At 42.8% G+C, this 22,876-nt stretch overlaps 1 pseudogene; it reads left to right on the forward strand.

The window, feature by feature from the left end:
• LOC143640719 (inactive serine protease PAMR1-like) overlaps positions 1 to 21,391 on the forward strand; it is a 73,778-nt pseudogene extending 52,387 nt beyond the window's left edge.
• Positions 21,392 to 22,876: the final 1,485 nt, after the last annotated feature.

Consider the following 22,876-nt stretch of genomic DNA (forward strand, 5'->3'; position numbering starts at 1 on the left):
GCTGTTGCATGCAGGGTAAGGTGCTTGGGGTTGTCTTGTCAAGGGTGCATTTGGCTAGTCAGTGAGTATTTTAGCATAGCAGCATTTCTCCCAAATAACAAGAAGGCAGGAGAGGCCATGTAAACTGTTCTCTAGCCTGCATGCCTCTCAGAGCATGGGAGGGAGCCCCCTGGAGCATGGAAGGGCCAGAGCCTCCATAATTCTACTCAGTTTTGTGTTCATCTGCTGCTCCTGGTCAAGGCCTTCTTGGCTTTGCTTTAGCAGATGAGGTCACTGAGGCACGGCTTAATGGAGGAGGCCGATTTTATTTGGGTCCCAGGTTAAGAGGTAATCCATTAGAGCTGGGAGGGGCTGTGTGCCCACCTCGGGCTGGGAAGAGGGCACAAGTTACAGATGAAGGATGAGAGCATTGCATAATTAACTTCTGATGGAAACAAACATCCTGCTTTAGTTGTTTTTTGCCACTGTGACTGTAAGACCAAGCCAGCTCAATTGTAGAAGAGAAGAAGTTTATTTGGAGGCTCACAATTTCAGAAGTCTCGGTCCATAGACAGCCAGCTCCATTTCTACAGGCTTGAGGTGAGGCAGAATAACATGGCGGAAGAGTGTGGTGGAAGGAAGCAGCTCACATGATGACCAGAAAGGCGGCGGTAGGGGGGGGGAAGAGAGATCACCATTTGTCAATACAAATATATACCCCAAAGCCAAGTCCCAAATACCCCACCTCCTCCAGCCACACCCCACCTGCCTTCAGTCACCGCCCAGTTAATCCCATCAGGTAATTAATTCATGGATTGGGTTATGACTCTCACAACCCAATCATCTCTCCTTTGAACCTTCTTTAATTTCTCTCACACTTGAGCTTTTGGGGGACACCTCACATCCAAACCATAACACATTCCAGTCATCACTGGCCCTGAGATGAACCCCAGCCCTTTGACAGAGGCTAGGGATCCCTCAGTTTTCCTTAAAGGCTCCTGCCTCCTGAATCCTTCACTACTTCTCTCTCTTGCTCTAGAAGATGAAAGCTTCCTCTTCTTTAAGAACAGGATGTTCTTGCTGGTATCCATGTACAAAGAACAGCAATAGTCATTATTCTCTCCATTCCTAATATAGACCAGGCTCCGTGCTTCATGGGACATTGCCTGCTCAGTTTGTCAACTTCCTGCATGGTAGGTACTTCTGTCATCTCCACTGTACAGATGCATCCAGCCAAACACTTCTGAGTGTCCATGAATTGTACCAGGCCCTGGGGAAACATGGCAGAGCTGCATGGCCTATATTTTCTCTGCCTTTGGGCAAAGCCATAAAACTAGCCTAATCTTAGCCCATTTTTAGTAGAGGAAAGGGTCACATGTTGCATAGTTTCTGGCTACAACTTCCTGAAGTGAAGGCCTTTGGTGGTGGCAACAGGGGTGGTGAGGATTACTGAGTGCATCTTGTAAGCCAGACATTCAGAAGAATCTCCTCAGAGGACTTGGATGTGCCCAGCAGCCAAGGAACCTCAAATTGAAACAGACAGAGTTGTGTAGCTCAGGCCATTTTTTTTTCAGTTGTAGATGGACCCAATGCTTTTATTTGTTTATTTATTTTTATGTGGTGATGAAGATTGAACCCAGTGCCTCACGCGTGCCAGGCAAGCGCCCTACCACTGAGCCACAAGCATTTCCATAGTGAACATTTCTTATATTTCAAAACGTTAACTATGATTACCACAGAGGGACATTTCTTCCGGTAGTTTAGAGTTGCCCTCTATCCTGGAGCTGACTCAGAAACCTTCTGAGATTTGAAGAAACCCCAGGATCACTATTATTACCAAGCAGATGTAGTAGGTGGAGAACCACTAGGTTTCTAACACTCAGGTATGTTACCTATCCTACCCATTCACTCTGTCAAACAGGGATGTGCCAGGTTGACTGGGACCAAGGAATAAAATGACTAGAGCTTTCTGAAAAGTTGTCAAAGTTGACCTATCTCTTAGGCACAGGCAGTGTTAGCTATCCAATTAAATAGGCCATCCAAACACCGGAAAAGTAGTGATCAAAAGACACAGTGTACCAGAGGCCCAAGACAATCCTGATTAAGATCAAATAGCTAATTGTAAGCCTCAGCCTCCAAATTGCTGCCGGATGAATAAATAGCAGTGTGTGCAATCCAAGCATAATTTCACATGGGTAGTGTCTCATTCACACCGGCAAAGGGCTGGAAAGCATCACAGAGGCAGAATGCCATTGGCTGGAAAGGGATGAAAAGAGATTTCAGTGCAGACGACATCATCAGTGGGTGTCATTATTCCTCGTTGGTGAAGACCATCTTGTGAGTAAAAAGTATTTGGTTTTGTCTAGATACAATTTGAACTCAAATATAATTTGAACAGGAGAAAGTGAGGAAGAGTTAAAAGGCCATCTGAAGGTTGTCTCTGAGCACTGGCCTCACGTTCAATCAGGTTTCCAGAAAGGACAAAGCCCCAATGAGAAAGTTAATGCCTTTTCCAAACAGAACCAAAATTCTGTCACAAGTGGTTCCCTTGATTTGGGTGATGAGTGAGAATGAATAGATCCCAAGAGTATGCTAAGAATAGAGGTGAATGTCCCTCCATCCCCAGCCCCTGCCACCAGCTCCATCGTGGGGTGATGGGCTCTGTTGACTTTGGCCCTGTTTCCCTAGCTAATTCTCAGATAATCTTACAGCTCCGAACTCAGCTCTTTCTAAAAAAGCAGAATAGGATCCTGACTTACTTTTTCTGCTCAGCTGGTTATCAGGCTGACATAAATATTTCATCAACATACAATTTGCCCACAGAAATGTATGCTTTTTACTCACAGTTTCGTAAATCGCTGCTAAACCATTTCCAAAGTCCAAGAGGACATAAGCAATCATAACTAGGTTAAAATTATTTAGAAGCAGAAATAGGACAATCCCAAAGAGAAGACCAGCAGATGGAATAGAGATTGAAAGAAAGCAAACACAGGCCCCTTTAGAGTTGCAAAGATTGTTAATTTTATTCTGACCTCTCCCTTACTCTCCTGTGTCTAAGGGTGAGTACTGGGGAAACGCTGAACATTTCTTTTTTGTAAGTTACAGAAATATCAATATGCTTTGTTACTAGATATTTCTAAAAACTAGATCATTCCCCTTCTCATACAAAAAAAAAAAGTGACTGGTCTTGTTTATGCTCGCACTATTCCAGTGGATGCCAGCTCAACCGGCTCCTGCCCTCATGTTCCTTCAACCCTGCCTGAGACCTTCTCCATCTGGGAAGATCCTCTGGCCTATGGGCATCCTGGAGGCATGTAGAGTTAGTACTTATCCCATCATCCTTCAACAAAGGATTGATGGTGCTCCATAGGTGAGAACTGGTATCTTGCTCCTTGAGTGGGATAACAATGAGGCATGTCCCATTGTTTCCCAGAGTTGCTAAATGGCACTGATTCTCAGTTGCCCCCCAGTGATAACTTGCTTGATAACTTAAGAAATTCATGGTCTTTGTTTTCCCTAGTCCAATGTTGGCCCTTCCTGGGATTGCCACCAAGATAAACTGCTTGTACTCAAAACCTAGTCTCACATGCTACTGCTGGGGGAACTTAACCTCAGACACCTCTCTGAAAGTGTATTTCTTGAAGAGTTAACTTAGTAGAGCCTCGAGAGCTCTGTTAGCCCTGGTTCTCCAGAGAAGTTGAACCAATAGGAGATTCATCTATGTATAGGCTCACCTGATTATGGAGACTGAGAACCCCCATAACCGAGACACAGGAGAGCTAGTAATTTGAAGGCTCTAATGTAGAGAGTCAGTGGTGTAGTTTCCAGTTCAGGCATGAAGGCCTGGGAGTCAGGAGTCCTGAGGACCGAGTGTGGATATCCTGCTCAGCCAGCCAAGCAGAGAGAGAACACAATGTTCCCTTCCTCCATCTCATTCCTTTGTTCTATTCAGGCCCTCAGTGGATTGCATGCTGCCTACCCACATTGGAGAGGGTAAGCCCTGTACTCATTATACCAATTCAAACACTGGTCTCTTCTGGAAACATCTTGGGAGACACGTCCAGATATAATGCTTAGGCAGGTGTTGGGGAGCCCAGGATCTAGTCATGTTCTCCCAGAAGATAAGTGATCACATTCAGCTAAATCACTATTTGGTGGCTTCTCTAAAGTTTTAGATAAATCTTTGATCAATGATGAATAACATAAATGTTAAGGGTTAGCCTTATCTGAAGGTTTCTCAAAATATGAATCATTTGCATTTCTGATTAAAAAAACAGTGTTAGACTCAGGAACTTATTTATAATCTGTGTACACCCCCACCACACACACACACACACACACACACACACACACACACACACACCTCTTCTCTAGGGTCAGGGAGTGAGTGGAGATACCAGGGATGTTTGGAGAGAAGCCAATAATAAAGATTTGTTTGAATGCTCATTTAGCCCTTTTAGACAGCAATTGGAGCATGGCTGCTTCCATCACGAAGAAGCATCTCTCTTCTAATTGTCTCATCTTTGGCTTTATGCCCTGATGTACTGGCCACACTGCCATAGCTTCACCATGTGCCCTGGTTGAGGGGTGATCTCTGTCTAGTGACTCGGGGAGAACACAAATGTGATAAAAACTGGGAACTCCAATTCCAACAAGGCCCCCGTGGTTAATCTCAGCAGAAGCGTCTAGATTAGAACCTGGTTCCACTTCACCTGGCTTCCTATCTATAGATAAGTGGTTTTCTGTCACACCACACAGCAGGCTCAGACAGTTCAATCAATCACACCCAGGGACATCTTCATTGCAACCAAGGCCACAGTCAAATTTCATGCTTGACTAGTATTTGCTGAGACCCCCCTTACCCTATTTTAATTTATTTAAGGACCCTGTGATCACCTTTATTTTATTCCTTGGTTAGGGTCCTATCTTCTGATGTACTTTTAGAAGCACAGGTAAGAAAGGCACTAGTAAGGATAAATTAATGCTAATGAAAAACATTATGTACATTCCCCACCCCCACCCTGTGGGTTCTCTCTTTTTTGTGTGTGTGTGTCAGAGTGAGTTGAGTCAGCCTGAGGAAATAAAACTGGATTTCTTATAATAACATTCCTTAAAATTCTAATTAAACCATGAGGAATTTATTTGATTAAGATTTGTTTTTTTGGACCAGGGATTGAACCCAGGGTGCTCAACCACTGAGCCACATCCCCAGCCTGTTTTATCTTTTTATTTTAAGACAAGGTCTCACTAAGTTGCTTAGGGCCTCACTAAGTTGCTGAAGCTGACTTTGAATTTGTGATCCTCCTGCCTCAGCCTCCTGAGCTGCTGGGATTACAGGTGTGCACCACCATACCTGGCTGATTGAGAAAGATTGTCTGGTAAGATTCTGATCTGAGGAATAAGTTGCTGGAAGGAAAGTATCCAACCATTTTTGTCTATAACTGCCTACAGGAGGCCAAGGAAAGGCTGAGATATCTAAAGTACTTTAGTGTAATCATCCTGGACTGATGTCACTTGTATTTCTGGGTTTAAATAAAAAAGTCCTATGTTCAAGATAAAGAAAAACCTCTTCCCATGTCCTGTTCTGTCGGGAATAGAGGAGGTACTCATTAAACATTTCATGTGAAGGCAAAGGGATCAGTCAAATCAATAGGCAGCAGCACCTCCCCAGTCCTTCTCTGAAAGGTGGACCTGTTGGCTTCCAAAAGGCAAAGCAGCAACTGGATTCTTTAGTTCCTAAGAGGTTATAAACAGCTCTTGTCTCCAAATATGATCTTACAGCTTGCAGACCTAAGTAAAAGGAGAAAACAAATATGCCTTGCGGGTGGGGGGCTAGTGTATCATATTAAGATTTTAGATTCATTTAGGAAAATGTATCACTTTTATGGATGGGAATATACTGGTGAACAGAGACATCATGGAAAAAGAGGTCTATTGTCTTTCCACAGCCAGAAGGTGGGTCCACTCCCTGGGTTAGGGATGAAAAATGTGGACTTCCTTTTGTCACATTCAATATTACTTTTCTGACTAGAGGGTACAGAAAAGCTAAATTATTAGTGTGCCCTGAAGAACCACTTTTTCTGAAGACATCTGCATGTTGATCTGACAGGCCTTCTGAGGTCTCCATCGCCATGTCCCCTGCTCACCGACCTCTGGACCTAGCCTTCTCACTTGGTGCCTTTGTAACAGGTATTGCCTCTCACTGTTCCATTCAGGGGAGAAAAAGATAACATTTTATTTGCTTTAAATCATCTTAAATCCAACTCTAAGCCCCATAATTCAGGGACTCATGAGAGATTCAATTTCAATTATTGTTGAATCGTCTTTGGTACCCCAGGATTGTGAAAAGAGTCTTGAACATGGACCATGCCAAATCCTCAAGGAGACTCCTCTGATGGTAGATTCTGATCTGCACTGTTTGGTCTGAGGAATCTCATTGCCTCAGATCAACTATTCTCTTCAGGTACAGCAGATTGGCTGCTGTGGGGCTGGGCTGGAGCCCAGGAGGAAGCATGGAAGCTGGGGGCTGTCTTAAGGACCAGCCTGTAGCTGCCTGGCCCAACAGCCTTCTTAAGGCTTCGTCACCACCCAGGAATGCTGAAAGGCATGTAGGCTCCATATTGGGGCTGAGCCCACTGCCTCTCTGGGGCCTCATCACAGACACCTGTGCCATGGAGAAGAAACCTGAGAGGCCCTGATGCCCAGCTAAGAAATTAACAGAGAGGTATTGGGTTAGTTTCTCCCTCAAACATAACCTGAGTCAAGCCTATGGGCCCAGGTGATTCACTAAAGGGATTACTCCTGTGATTAACCAGCAAGGAGTGGAAGAGTCAAGATAAGAAAGAGGAAGACATCAAGCAAGAATATTTTCAAGTAATCTTCTACACAGCCCATCCCCCGTGGGGGTTCTGGGAATGTAAATCAAACCTCAAAGAACAGGGATTAGGTTCTTCTATTTCCACATATTGGCTACAGGTGAGCCTGGGGTGGGCCTGGGAGGAGGACAGAACTCTAGGTATTTTTTTAGTCCCCCCCATCTGGATAAGCAGATGGCCATGCCCAAGGACACCCTCTGAAGGCTGTAGGCCCCAGCTATCACATGTCGAAGGTGAGGGATGGGTGACTTGTGAGTATGAGGGGACTTGGCTGGGACACCAGTAATGGTCATGACAAGAGCCATCACAAAACCTTCACGTAGCAGTCACGTGTGAAATCACGTGGGAAGTGAACTCAGAGAACTTCCTCATTCCGTGGCCCTGGGAAAGAAAAGAGGGAGAGAGAACACTTTCTTGAAATGCTTATTTGAAACAAGACCCCAGAGTAATGTACCTCTGATGACTGCTGTTGTTCATGCAGTGGCATGTGGGGGCATGCTAAACTTAGTGTGTTAATGTCCCCAGGCTGAGTTCCAAAAGTAACAGGGCAATGTGCTATTTATTACTAATCATGCAATCTTTTATTTCACAAAGCAGGAGTTTGGTGCTCCTTCAGGGCCAGGGATGCAGATATTTTAAATTCTCAATTGGCTTTGCCTGAAAATATCCATCCCACTGAGGAGAAATGAAACCTAAAGTCCTTGAAAAATCAAACAGAAAGAATCATGAATCTGTTCAATGGGGAGAGACAAAGGTTTCTAAAAAGAGAACACATAGGGGGAAAAAATCATTTTGAAACCTAACCGCAGGGAGGAGCTCTGATGAGATGCAGATAGTCTATGTACCCACCAGGTAGATGTCAACTGGGAGAGAGAAGGAAGGATGGAGAAAGTTTTAGAATTCTCTTCAAAAAAACATCACAAGGGAGTATGCAAGCTTTGGAAAGTACAGAAAATGAAAGAGAAAAAATAACCCTCGCGGGTTGTTTGATATAGGAACATAATTTTAAGGCTTTATTGTGTAAGATTAAACAAAATAAATGAACAGACACCCTGGTTGGTACCCAGAAGTCTGAATCAACACAGTTTTGGAAGTTCATCACGGGTAAATATTACCAAAAGCCCAGGAAATAGAGCGGAAGGCTGTGTTGTGCTTGAATAGGTCTAATAATGAGCTATTAAGATTTCTCTCTGGAGTGCTCTTTAAGGTGTATTAAATTTGGGGAACTGGCTTTTAAAGACATTGAGTGCTTTGTAAACAAAGGCAAATGAGGGAAAAAGAAACTTTGTGTTATTTCTGTGACTCCTCAAAACCAGCCCAGCCAGGTAAGTGTTATTATTTTATTTTATAGTAAAGAAATCAATGGTTGGGGAGGTTAAATGGTTCCCAGCTCTTAGTTTCTTAAGTACAAGATTGAAAAACTTTCACACTTTGTTCCTTCTACCCCTAACAAATATTTATTAAGTGCCTGCTGTTGTAGACTTTGGGGAACCAGATGAACTCATATCTATCTGATCTTAGAGGCCAGTATTTTTTCTACCAGAATCTAGTTACAAGACTTATTTAAGAGATTTCATGCGAAATTGTATAATGTGATTACACAAAATATTAAAGAGATTTGCATGGACTGAGAGACAGTTTTACCAAAAAACAAGGCATAAAACACTGTATGCTAGATTTAGATGTTTAATGGACAGCACTCAAAAATATTTTGTTTGATTTTTTAAAACAATAATAACCGGGGCTTGGGTTGTGGCTCAGTGGTAGAGTGCTTGCCTAGTATGTGTGAGGCCCTGGGTTCGATCCTCCACATCACCTAAAAATAAATAAATAAATAAATAAATAAATAAATAAATAAATAAAATAAAGGTATTTTGTCCAACTAAAACTAAAAAATAAAATATTTAAAAAATAATAAATACAGAAACAACAACAAAAATAATAAAAAACAAACTTTTATGATTTTACTTTATGATTGTAAAACTTGATAAAAGTATAAAGAAGCAAAATCAGTAAAGATAATGACTACAATTGTTATTTTATTTTAATTTTCACTTTTTTGGGGACTAGAGATTTAACCTAGAGGTGCTTTACCACTGAGCTACATTGCTAGCCACCCCCCCTCTTCCCTTTTTAAAAATTTTGAGACAGGGTCTTGCTAAGTTAGTTTGGGCCTCACTAAGTTGCTGAGCCAATGATCCTCCTGCCTCAGCCTTCTGAGTCTCTGGGATTACACGTGTGTGCCATCATGCCCAGCAATGACTTCAAATATCGGAAAGTATGGTTTTCAAATCCCTTGGTCTGTCTCCACTTTGGTTGCTTTAAAACATTCCCATGTATCTATTTTTTCATTTTTGTCTGGTTTGGGGCTTTATGAATCTGTAGGACAAATTCTTCCATGAATACAGGAAAGTTTTCATCTATTATCTCCTAGCACATTGTTTCTGACCATTGTCATCTCTCTTCCTCCTCCTCCATCATCTTCTTCCTCTTCTCCTTCTTCTCCTTCTCTTCCTCCTCCTCTTCTTCTTTTTCTTCTTCCTCCCTCCTGCTCTCCCTCCCTCCCTCTCCCCCCACCTCCCTCTCCCCCCACCTCCCTCTCCCCCCACCTCCCTTTCCCCCTGACTCCTTTCCTGGAATGTTAATTATGTATTTCTTTACCTTCTCACTGTGTCCTATGAACCTCTTAGATTTTTGAGTACATTTTCACCTTCTTGTCTCTTTCAACTTCATTCTGAAAGTTTTCTTATAAGCTATCTTTCAGTTCTATTTAGTTTGCTGTTAAATCCATCCACTGAGTTCTGTTACTAAATTTTTCAGTTTTTGATTTTTTCTTAGGTTATTTTTTTTTCAGCATTCCTGGTTTTCTACTGAAGTTCTCAATCTTGTCTTTTATTTCTGGAATGTATCAGCGGAGTTATTTATTTTTTACATTTTTAATTCATTTTTTAATTTATATATGACAGCGGAATGCATTACCATTCTTATTACACATATAGAGCACCATTTTTCATATCCCTGGTTGTATACAAAGTATATTCTTAAGTAGTGTCAGATGACCACTTTGCTGGACCCTTTATAAATCTGATTCTGTTGTCTATATTTCCCTTGATTTTCAGCCGTAGTCTTGCCTTCTGTCTTTGTCAGTTGGGGCTGCTACAAGTCAATACCATAGACTGAGTGATTTAAACAACAAACATTTATTTCTCACAGTTCTGGAGGCTGGGAAGTCCAAGATCAAGGCGCTGGAAGATTCACTGTCTGGTGAAGGCTGCTTTCTGGTTCATAGAGGGCTGTCTTCTTGCTGTATCCTCACATGGAGGAGGAGGGAGAGAGAACTCTCTGAGTTGCCTTCAATAAGGGCAAAAATCTCACACACCAGGGCTCAATTTTCACCACCTGATCACTTCCCAAAGACTCCCTCTCCCTAATACCATGATATCGGGGATTAGGATTTTGACATATGAATTTGAGGGGGAAACAAGCATTCAGTCCCCTGAACACTCCATTGGATCCTAACATAGAAGCATTACTTGCTCTATCCTAATGATGACATTCCACAAGCAATAACTTAAAACCAAATAATAGTTGTCATAGTTCTCCATTCTAAGATATTGAATTTAAGTTTTACAGAAATTTCCATGTGAAAACTACACTTATTACCTGATTTCAAAAATGTCAAGTTATAAAATTGTTTGCATTTAAGAATAGCAGATGTTTAGTGGCATCCTTTACCCTTGAACAGAGGTATTTGTATATTCCAAGTTAATTTCTCTTTAAGTCTTCTTTTATAGCCTCCTGAGAAAGAGAAACAAAGGACCTGGATTGTCCTAAATCTTTATCTCCAAGGGCTCAAGAACTTTCCCAAATTCCTAGTATTTAAGCCCACATTAAATACTGTGTGTGTGTGTGTGTTTGTGTGTGTGTGTGTGTGTGTGTGTGTGTGTGTGTGTGTGTGTGTGTGTGTTTTATGAGAACCCTGCTGTGGCAGCCCAGGGCATGAGAGACTAGCAAACCATGGAAGAGCTTCCTTTCAAGGGGAAGACAACCCCACTCTCAGGCTCACCTATCAAAACCATCAGTAGAAAAGATTTATCTTTTGCTGAGGCTGATGTAGCTGTAGTCTCATTCATTTTCTCCCAGTATTCCAGGAATGGCCTTAAATATCACCCAATCTTTTTTGACCACGAGCTGTAGTAAAGCTCAAAACAAACGAGGACCTACGCTTGAACTGCATAAATCATAGCCTCTCAATAGGCAACTGGCCACAGATTCAAACACTTGCCAGAGCCAGGCAGCCTGGTAAAGAATGCAGCTCCCAGGTGAGCAGAGAGCCATTTCTCAGCTCCAGGTGATTGTCGCTCTGGGGGAGGCAGGCTGGGAGACTGAAGATCCAAATTGTGTGAGAACCCAGTGAGACCTATTTTTGTATGAATTCTCCCAAGTTTTATGTTGGCAACTAGTTACATTATTTTAAACATACAGGCAGGATACACTACGTTTTTTATTGTGGTCTCTGAGCTCCAGTGGTCACCCTCTGGGATATATGTTCAGACTGAACGCATCTCCTAAAAGAAGCTGGCGCCATCATGGAGGTGACATGTACTGCTTCCTCTCCCTCCCCCTCCCATCAGAGAGGTATTCCTGAAAATACAAGTACTAGGGTTTTCTGAGACCACTTGAAGCATAAAAAAGCCACATTGCCCTCTTTATACCATTTTAGTATTTTAAACAGTCTTGCTCAGTGAGGTCCCTTTTTTAACACTTAAAAATAAGAGTTTTGGATTCACCCACCAGGGAAATCACTCATATTACATAATCCCCCAAAGCACACAGAGTGTTATTGATCATCTGCCACATGGGTTATGGATAATCCTAGAGGAGACAAACCAGTCAGTTGGCTAATTGCAGCAATCTTGCCAAGTTGCACCCGGTAATGTTGTTTATTTTTAATTCTTGAATGTTTTAAAAGCGCTATTTGAAAGAAGATTCTTTTCTTGCCTGGAGGCAAGCAAGTTAAGTTGCTTGGAAGATAATTGGGACAGTTATGGGAAGAAAAGTACGTCAAATGCATAACTGCATTACCCAAGAACTGTTTTATAGGAATGAGCCTGTGTCTTAGAAGAAATGATTAAAAAGAAACCAGGGAAACTGATAGATTAGTGCCCAAATTCAGTTGAATTCTTTGGAAGACTCATTCTCTTTCCTTTGACAGGTCATATTCAGTATTGTGCCATAATCTGTATGAGAAAAATATGTTACCTATTTAACAGAATTTTTTAAGATTAAATCTAAAATCCTGTTCAGTGCTCAGAATGGCTGGGGATGCCATTTTTACTTTAAGTCATTAAGAATATTAAGAATGTTAAGTATACAGATAAAAAGTAAAATTTGGGCATCAGGGGGAATTTGTAATATTTTTGCAATGATATTGTCCTCTAGTAGTTTTAACTAAAACTTGAAACACTTTTTTTCTTGATATGAAATATAAGATTTAAATTTATTTCATGTATGTATTCTTGTTGTTAAGCAGTTCTACTTTTTTGTATACAACATAAATAGGAAACTGAACAGTCTAATTTAATTGCTCAAGCAATAGGAAATGAGGGAGATAATACAACATTGAAAACTAATAATGCCTGTATCCTGATCATAAAATCTAGGTGAAATATTTTTCTTGTCCAGTCTTGCCCAGCTCCTATAATTTGAAAAAAAAAGAATGATATCATGTAAGAGTCAGATTTGTGTCAAAGTTGTTTACATTTAGAATGAAATATTTCTCCATCTGAGAATAAATCATTAAAACAAGGAAAGACGTGTCTAATACATGCATTTGCTATTATGAGATTTCTCTTGGTAATTCTTTTGCGCACACTGTTAGCAGGCTTGATATCACTGTATTTTTAATTCAATGAAATAATGAAAAGATTCTATTCTAAAGTTAAATGACTCAGACTTTTAACAGTTCTTCTTTTCTCTTGTTTTTCACTTTTAGTCCTTGAAGAAAGAAACTGCTCAGATCTTGGGGGACCAGTCAATGGGTACAAGAAAATAACAGGAGGTCCTGGACTGCTCAATGGGCGATCTGTAAAAATCGGCACTGTGGTGTCATTCTTTTGTAATAACTCCTATGTTCTTAGTGGCAATGAGAAGAGAACTTGCCAACAGAATGGAGAGTGGTCAGGGAAACAGCCCATCTGCATAAAAGGTAACTTATGGGTATGTCAGGATGCTATAGGGGTAGATGGAGCTACTGTGCTTTTTGATAGCTGTAATACATTCTTTTAAGCCCCTATGTGTGTGTTGGAGTGTGGGGGGTCCCTTCCTCTCTTAAGTTTTCTCCCGAACCACATTATCTCTTAGATTGGAAACCATCCCTAAAAATATTTGCTTCTTTTTTTCTAGACTTAGGGAGGACATGCTTACTGTAATCACAGCATCTTGAGGTGATGGAGGAGAGTGATATAGTTATCAGAACAGTTCAGGAAAAACAATAGGGCTGAGGTTTATATATGCAGATCCAAGGTCAAAACTGAATGGACTCATCTTCCCTGGCTGCCTATGTTGGGAGAAGTGAGACCCATTAAGATGTTTCAAGACTAACATAGTAGATCTTTGAACACTCAACAGACAGCTGTAGGAACTAAACGGATAGTTCAGGAAAAGGAGAGAGGGAGTTTCTTGAAAGAGAGATAATTGCATGAAGCAGGTAGAATTGGGACCTGTCTGGAAGGCTGGGGAGGATTTGAGGATGTGAAGGGGAGTCGGGATGACATTTCAGATGGAAGACAGAAGGAAATTACAGAGGTGTAACTTACCAGGCATTGGTAAATGCAAAGAAAGGCAACCCAGGCAGTATACTGCAAAATGTAAGTTGGAGGCAGAGTAATGAAATGTTATAGAGAGCGGTTGGAACCATTTCTGTTGCAGTGGGGGTGCATAGTTTCTAGCTGCTTCTGGTTAGCGGCACCTCTGTTTTGGGGGACAGTCACAATGATCTGGCTGTTTACTGGGAAGAAAAGTGGGTTCTTGTCCTAGATTATCCAGATAATTGCCTCAGTCCTCTACTTTCCCTTCTGGGTGTTTGTCAACAACCTGAATCATGGGAAAAGGAATGAAAGGGAATGATTTGTGAAAGGAATAAATCACTTTAGACTTTAGCCAGAAACGACTTTCACCCCCACCAGCATAGATTTCTGATGTTTTATTTCATTAAGTATGGAACAGCGTCCTTGAAGATTTTTGTCAACTCTTACAAATTAATACAACTAAAGTACTCTAAGTCACTAATTAGACAAATGTTGGCTGCTCTTGATTGGGAAAGTGAGACAGGAAGGACTCCTTTTCACTTGTGGAAAAAAAAGGAGACTACAGAAAAATTAAACTGAGCTTTGAGTTGTCTCCTAGAGATTTTTTGGGGTCCTTAATAGCAGAGAAAGGACTTGGAAAAAATCAATTACACAAGACTTATCTATGATTGACATTGCTGCCTGGTTTTAAATGAGAATCTTCTCATTCCCAGTATGGGCAATATATTAGGACTCCATTTGAATTTTATTCCATTCTGATCAAGTGTGCTAATGCTAGACGCATAAGCAGATAGTCCTATCTTTTAATCGTCAAGGCCCCAAATCACCTAGGTGGAGGAGTTTTTCAGAGGCATCAGAGTTCTTCAGAGAAAGCTGTCAATTTAGGAGAAAGGCAGCATGCTTTTTTGCTAAACGAACTGTTCGAGCTTGGCTGACATGTCTTGCTTCTGAGTCTGGGGAATGAGCACGTGGTATCCAGAAAGGGGGTTAGGGATAAATCTGAACTGAGCCATGTGAACAGTGAGTCTGAAAACAGATGATGTGACCCTGTCTGTTTTTTTTTTTTTTTCCCAGCCTGCCGAGAGCCAAAGGTCTCAGACCTGGTGAGAAGGAGAGTTCTTCCAATGCAGGTCCAGTCAAGGTGAGACTCTGTCAGGAAGGGTAATGGAGATTTCCTCTCCTATTCCTTTTCTCTACTTTGTGTTGGGGTTTCTTAGGGACATTTAGTGCTAAATGGTAATGAAAGAATAGGGCTTGTTCCATGGAAGCTCATTAGCCATCTGCCTTTGGCCAAGAGGTAGCAAAGGTTGGAAGATGGGCAAATTTTATTGGATCGTGGGAAAGTAGATGATTGGTGAGAAGCAAGACACTCAGATGGTCTTTGAGGAACTGGGTTGTCGTACTTGAGTCTTCCCTAAATTACTATGTATGGATTGTGGCAGCTTCTAGGTGCTGGCATCAGGAAGAACACCTTCCTATACCCCAGCTGGCAGTCAGAGGTTCTTGTAGTGGAGAGAGGAGATGGTGGAGTCCAGAAACTAGAGATGCATGGCCAGTCGCCATCAGGGATGTGAGCTCTGAAGACCACCTTGGGGTGCAGGGGCAGTAGGCCCAGTTCTATTCACCTCTTTTTCACTGTGTCTGCTCCAATAAGGAAGGCTTCCTCTCGCTGTCTCTCCAAGCACAGTTCTGCTGTACAACTTTATTCTTGTGCCTCTTTTGGTCTGGAAACTTCTTCCACAGGATCCCATCGAGGCTCGCTGCCTCCCTTCTTTCAGTTCTCTGCTCAGTTTTTACCTGACAGAGAGGCCTCCCTTGGCTTCCCTTTTAAAACTATCAAGTTTACCACCCCCGGCTGCCCTCCGACTCCTTTACCTGGTGTTCTCTGGCCATGTTCATCTCAGCTCCCGCTCTACTGGTTGTCTTGGTTTACGTGTTCAATTTCTGTCTCCCCATTCCAAATACAGAAGTTACAAGTACAGGAGCATTGTCTGCTTTGTTCTAGTGCCTGAGACAGTGCCTGCCATGTGGAAGACACTCAATAAATATTTACTGAATGAAAACATTGGAGTGACTGACAGTCAAGGGTTCCTGAGCTGGTTCTGCCCCTCTTTAGTTCTATGTATGCCTAGGAAAGTTCCTAAGCTTGCTGAGCCTTTTATTGTTTTTCTTCTCTTGAAATGCAGGAATAATCATAGCAGTCTCTGGGAATTGTTGTAAGGATTAAATCCAACATGAATAGCTAACACTTATTGCATGTTTTCTGTGTACAGCTGCTCTTCTGAGTACTTCACATGTCTAGTCTCATTTAATTCTCACTATAGCCTCTGAGGAAGGCATTATTCTTTTTATTACAGATTTTTATTACCGTTTTATTATATATGGGTAAACTGAGGCTCAGAGAAGTAAAGTAACTTGCCCCAGGTCACACTGCTAGAAGTGGCAAAACCAGGACATAAACTCAGCATCTGGCTCCAGGGTCTGCTCCCTTATGCACTAGACTAACACTTAGCAAAGCACCTTGCACATACAAGCACCTGTTAAAGGCAGCTATTGTCAGGGTTAGTAATAATGAGTTCGAGTGACCAGGCTCGCCCTGGAGTGTTCCTTGGTGAGGATGCCCGTCAGCATCTGACCCTTCCTCTTTCTCTCTCAAGTCTTTTCCTTTTAGGCAAGACATTTCCTTTGAAATGGTGGCAATGGAATTCAAACTCAGCCCTGTCTTCAGGTCTCTGTGATTCCCTGGGCTGGACTCTCCAATAAGTGGAATCCCCCTGTTCTTCCCAAAGAGACATCTCAAGGAGGAACCCCTCTCAAAAAGAACGCAGTTTTTAAGACAATTTTAATGGGAGGTTAGGTGGCAATGTGCCTGCTGTCTCATGTAAATGAGAAGCAAACCTGAAATTCGGTTTTTCAGTATCTTTCTGGAAGGCAGGCTGCTGAAGTGGGGGGTGGGGGTTCTACTTATCTCCAACAGCCAGGCTCACCTGGGGAGCCCCCAAAGGCAGTGTGAACCTTCAGTGGCCTAGAGATAAACTTGTTTGCAAGCGCAGAAGCTCCCAGAATTACAGACCTGGTTAGAACCATGATAGGAATATTTGTTGAGTGAAATCAATATAGGTGGAATATTTGCTCTGATCCAAGTTCTATAGAGATGCATGAAATAATTTCTTACAGTGATATCAAATTGATGTGGTTGTGACACCACATGGAAGTCATGACAGCTAAGCACGGTGGTCTCATGAACCATCTTCCTTTCCTGTGTGCCTGTGAGCACTCTCACTTACCTATCTGGGCTTCCCTTCTCCATTTATCAAATGGGAATGAAGACATTGATTCCTAAAGGAATTTCAGCTTGTCACTCAGTGGGCACCAATATAAAATGAACACAAAGCAGAACAATGTGTGTATATCTCCCCCAAGAACCCCAGAGTGGTCTCTGGGGCCTTCACCTTCAGGGATCATTTAATATCCCTTTCCACATTTACACACAACACTTCATATTTCTCCCAATCAATGTACCCTGAGAGAAATTTCTATTCTCTGAGGTGAACTAATTACATCTGCTAATTGCTAAATCAAGCTACTGTATCAACACAGTTTAGTTCAAGTCAATTCCTAATATTGCCCCATTATGATAATGTTTGGAGGGAAAAAAAAGTACGCCTGCATTCTCTCATTCAAATTAACTCCCTTTTCTATTTAGTTTCGCAATTAAATTTGTGTGTGTGCCTGTGTAGTGTCTTTGCATAGCAGCTATTATGTCAGATGTAGTTCTCTTTGGTTAAAATCCGAGGCAGTTGGAAGCATGCCAGAAATGGAAATGGAGGAATGAAAAGATTGCGGCGTACAAGAGAATTTGCTCAGTGGTAGAGGTGAAGGGTACTGTGTGTGTGTGTGTGTTTGTATGTGTGTGTGTGTGTGTGTATGAGAGAGAGAGAGAGAGAAGAGAAAGGAAGCGAAAGAACAGAGACATAGAGACAGAGACAGGACATTTTCCTCTTCTGCTGTAACCACATATCTACATGGGACCTGGCATGGGTGCTAAAGGGACCAGGGTGACAGTCTCTTTCTCTGGCCCCATGTGCTCTGACCCAGGGAGACGCCATTACACCAGCTCTATTCATCGGCCTTCAGCAAGGAGAAGCTGCAGGGTGCCCCTACCAAGAAGCCAGCCCTTCCCTTTGGAGACCTGCCCGCTGGGTACCAGCACCTGCACACCCAGCTCCAGTATGAGTGCCTCTCACCCTTCTACCGCTGCCTGGGCAGCAGCCAGAGGACGTGTCTGAGGACCGGGAAGTGGAGTGGGCAGGCCCCATCTTGCATCCCTAGTGAGTCAAGGCTCATCTTTGAGTGACGGTATCTTTCAGTTTCCAAAGCGGCCTGTGTAAAGCCATTCAACTTGTTGTCTGGGGAGAGTCCCATTGTCCAAAGGAGTGGTCTTGCATGGCTTTCCCTAGTTTGGTGATACCTGGAACCCCTTGGTTAGAAGTGTCTTCCTTTGGCTTGAACTTACTTCCCAGGAGAAGCGGAGTCATGAACTCCTAGGAGCATACTTTCTGTGGATAACTCTATCATGTTTACTGGGAGAAAAGGAAGAGAGCAGGAACTAAACAGCAAGTGGGGAGGGGGTTAGAGGTGCTAGGCAGCCTCTAGTTACGTCATCTTGGCTACCCTAAGCTCCATTTCACAGCCACCCTGCGGTGATTTTAATTAGGTAATTGTTATTAATTAATAAAATATTAATTACCTCCTCTGTTAAGATGGTGATTACTGAGATAATATATGGAAGTGTCTAGAACAAGACCCAGCTCCTTTTTCCATTCTCCCCTTGTGAAAGGAGAACAGCATGGTTTAGATCATGGTGGTCACATTTATCATGACGGTCATGAAATTTTTGAGGGTCTGTATACATCATCTCATTCAGTCTTCTGGAACCCTATGAGACTATTATTATTGCTCTATCCATTTTACAGGTGAGGAAACTGAGACTCTAAAAGATTAAGTCACTTGACCCAAGTCCTATTGATAGTAAGTGCCTGGGATCATAATCTGCGTTTCATTTTACTATAAAACCTCCAATTTTAACCTTCGACTTTATAACCAACTGTGTTTAGATCAATATTTAAAGGGAAAAGAAATCCAGGTGAGATGGCTTAGTGGTCATTGGACCCATGGGACCACCTTTCCAGTTGGTGCTCTCCTGGCAGAGAGATGCATTCCCCTTTGGATGGAAATATCTAAGTTGGTATTACTGAACTGGTGCTTTCTCCATAGTCTGTGGGAAAATTGAGAATGTCACTTCTCTGAAGACCCAAGGGACATGCTGGCCATGGTAAGCAGCCGTCTACAGGAAGACCAGTGGGGTGCACGATGGGGGCCTGCACAAGGGCGCATGGTTTCTGGTCTGCAGCGGCGCCCTGGTGAACGAGCGCACCGTGGTGGTGGCCACCCACTGGGTTACTGACCTGGGGAAGGTCACCGTCATCAAGACAGCAGATCTCAAAATCGTCTTGGGGAAGTTTTACTGGGATGATGACCAGAATGAGAAGACCATCCAAAGCTTACGGGTGAGAGAGGAGGGCTCAACTTGGAAACCAGGGCTTTGGCTCAACCAGTTCTAAGCACAGGAGAGCAGGACCATGTCAGCCCTGTCAACTTAGCATGTCAGTACCAGTCCCGGGCCTGGCACATACCAGGGGCATTTAGAAAGGCCATCCTGTCCTTCCCCACTTTGCTTCTTTTAAAAGTAAGAGACAAGCTCCATCTATCATCATGGTTATCAAAAGTCAATTACTGGGCTGGGGATGTGGCTCAGCAGTAGAGGGCTCACCTACCACGTGCGAGGCTCTGAGTTCAATCCTCAGCGCCACATAAAAATAAATAAATAAAATAAAGGTATTGTGTCCAATTACAACTAGAAAATAAATATTTAAAAAAAGAATTCAATTACTTCCAAGTAAAATACACATATAATTTGTCTAGTAGCTCATAATAAATTAAAAGTTAGTGAAATTATTAGTTTAATACCTGCTTGGCCTAAAACCATCTTTTCCATAAACATTCTATGTCACGAGACCCTCACAGCCTAGCACAGAGTCAAGTTCAAAGTAGATTAACAAATAGTTCGAGGATAAAAGAGAGTTAATCACCCAATGCATTTGGGCACTACCTGGTAGGCTTTGAGGACATAGACAAATCCTATCCAAGACATTCCTCATCAATTTACAGAATGCTTTTCTCTTTCCTGCGTCTCTCCCTGCCTTCTATTCACCCATCTATCTGTCCATTCATCCATCCATCTATCCACCTACCCATCTGTCCACCCATCCATCCATCTCTCGTCCTATCCTTCTATCTGTCCATCCATCTATTTGGGGGATACAACAGTTTGCCCTTCACTGAAACTAGATACAAAAAAGAACAAAGTATGGTTTCCACTCTGAAGAGTCCAGGCTAGTGGGAGAGAGACCCATATATCATGATGAGTGTGACATGAGTTTCTCACGAAAATGTGCTCAAACACAGTTCCAGTAACAGAACATGATGATGCTGATGTATATTTTCTTCATTAGTTACTTACCACCATTAAAAAATTAAGATGTTTCAGTTAAAGATCTGGAGTCCATGCTCTGGCAAATGTAGAATGCTGGTCCATTTCTGTACGGCAGCGATCAGCTGGAATGAAGTGGCCTCTGCCCATTTATTTTATTTATTTTTAATTTATTATTCATTTATACATACTGGAGATTGAATCCAGTGATATTTTACCACAAAAATAAATTCTCAGTCCTTTTTATTTTTTATTTTGGGACAGGTCTTGCTAAATGGCTGAGGCTGACCTTGAATTTGCAATCCTCCTGCCTCAGCCTCCTGAGTCACTGGGATCACAGGTCGCTGCACCCAGCTTTCTGTCCACTTTAGATAGGGTGTGTGTGTGCTCCTGTTCTCTGTAGCTTCACCTGAATACTCCACTTATTTAATGTCATCTAACAGACTCCAGTAGTCATTTCAGTTTGCAGTCCTGGAAACAGAGCAATTACTTTTTAAGATTTCTTGAGCAAAGAATGTCAAATAATGGTACCTGGTTTTTGAACAATTTCTCCCAATAATTTTGCCCCCAAACTTGACTGTCCTTGTTCACCATGGAGCTGGATGCTCACCATTGCTATCCATTCCTTGTATTGATAGATTTCTGCCATCATTCTGCATCCCAACTACGACCCCATACTGCTGGACGCTGACATCGCCATCTTGAAGCTCCTGGACAAGGCCCGCATCAGCACCCGTGTCCAGCCCATCTGCCTCGCTGCCACTAGGGACCTCAGCATCTCCTTCCAGGAGTCCCACCTCACTGTGGCTGGCTGGAACATCTTGGCAGATGTGAGGAGCCCTGGCTTCAAGAACGACACGCTGCGCTCTGGGGTGGTCAGGGTGGTGGACTCACTGCTGTGTGAGGAGCAGCATGAAGACCACAGCATCCCCGTGAGTGTCACCCACAACATGTTATGTGCCAGCCAGGACTCCAGTGCCCCTTCGGACATCTGCACGGCGGAGACCGGGGGCATTGCAGCTATGTTCTTCCCCGGCCGGGCATCACCTGAGCCATACTGGCATCTGGTGGGGCTGGTCAGCTGGAGCTATGATAAATCTTGTAGTCATAGCCTCTCCACAGCATTTACCAAGGTGCTGCCTTTCAAAGACTGGATTGAGAGGAACATGAAGTGAGCCAGCTGCAGGCCTGTCGGGGAGCTTTTCCACGCACCTGTCTGTACCTGGGCTATAGGACTCAGTGTGGATCTGAAGTGTGGATTTTGCCCATGAACTTGGCTCTGCCAGGGCTTCTGATTTCATGGACACAACTCAGTGGGGGGTGAGTAGAGCTCAGTTTCTGGTAGCCACTGCCTTCTTCCCGCCTGCTTGGAAACCACTGGGAAGATCCTAGAGCTTTCAAGACCTGAGTTTCTTCAAAGAACACCTTCCGGTTTGACTGACCTGGTGGCCTTCCCCACCTTTCAGTGAGGTGAATGTCATGGTCACCTCTGGTTGAGGGTTGACCTGAGGAGTTCTGGGCTTCACAAAGCCTCTGTGGAGGCTGCAGCCAAACCAAGTTCCAAAGAGCTGCCTGCAGGACGTCTGGCATGGCTGAGTTAGGATGTGGCACATTCTTTGTCCCTTGCCACAGTGCAGTCTGGTCCTTTTCTTTTCCAATCTCCTGTACACATTTCAATAAAACAAGGGTTGGCTTCTGACCTACAAAACAGGTGTGCTGTGCTCTCATTCCTGCGTACTGTGTCTCTGGGCTACGTGTGTCAGAGCCATGTCTCCCTATAGTCCTTTAATATAGAACTAAGGGTACCAAATAGTGTGTGTGCCAAAGACCACGCTGTCTTTTCAAGACCAACTCTTGGAGCTTCGTGAGTCATAGATTAGGAGAAAAAAGACAGAGGTGCCATCAGGTGACACAAAAGAAAAACACCAGGGACTAGCTGACTTCCATGTGCCCTTGGTTCTCATGTTCTAGATCCAGTCTAAAACCCTTCTTTGGAAATAAAATAAATCTTTGTCGTATGTTTTAGAGTAGTTGGATTGAAGCCACATGTTCGCTTACATCAGATTTAGGTTTGCCAAGGACCTGTAGCCTCCCTGTTTTCCATAATACATGGGTGTTTCCTCCTCAGCCCCAGACCTGCTTCCCACTGGATAAGGGAGGAAAAAGTTGAATTCAATCCTGTAAATTCTTTATGTGATCCTCCCATTAACACCTTCTTTTTGGGGTGACTTACTCTTTTATCTTTTCTCCTTGTTATGATTTGGATCTTAAATGTCCCCTCAAATGCTCATGTGTTAGAGGCTTGGTCCCCTACATCTGGTGTATTGGGAAGAGGCAGGAACATTTGGATTTGGGGTCTAGTTAGAGAAAACAGGTCACCAGGGTCATGACTTTGAAGAATTTATTTTGTCTCTGGCCCTTTCCTTCCCTTCTCTCCTACTGGCTACCATAAAGTACAAAATTTTACTCCACAATGTCATTCTGCCATGATATTCTGCTTCACCACAGGCCCATAGCCATTGGGTCAGTTGACTATGGACTGAAAACCTGAACCAAAATAAATTTTTCCTCTTTAAGCTAATTTCCTCAGGCTTTTTGTCACAGTAACAGAAAGCTAAGTAGCACACTCCTCATTTCCATTTTTCTCTTCTACAAGATGG

The sequence above is a fragment of the Callospermophilus lateralis genome, unplaced genomic scaffold, assembly GCF_048772815.1.
Source record: "Callospermophilus lateralis isolate mCalLat2 unplaced genomic scaffold, mCalLat2.hap1 Scaffold_592, whole genome shotgun sequence".
Classification (NCBI taxonomy): domain Eukaryota; kingdom Metazoa; phylum Chordata; class Mammalia; order Rodentia; family Sciuridae; genus Callospermophilus; species Callospermophilus lateralis.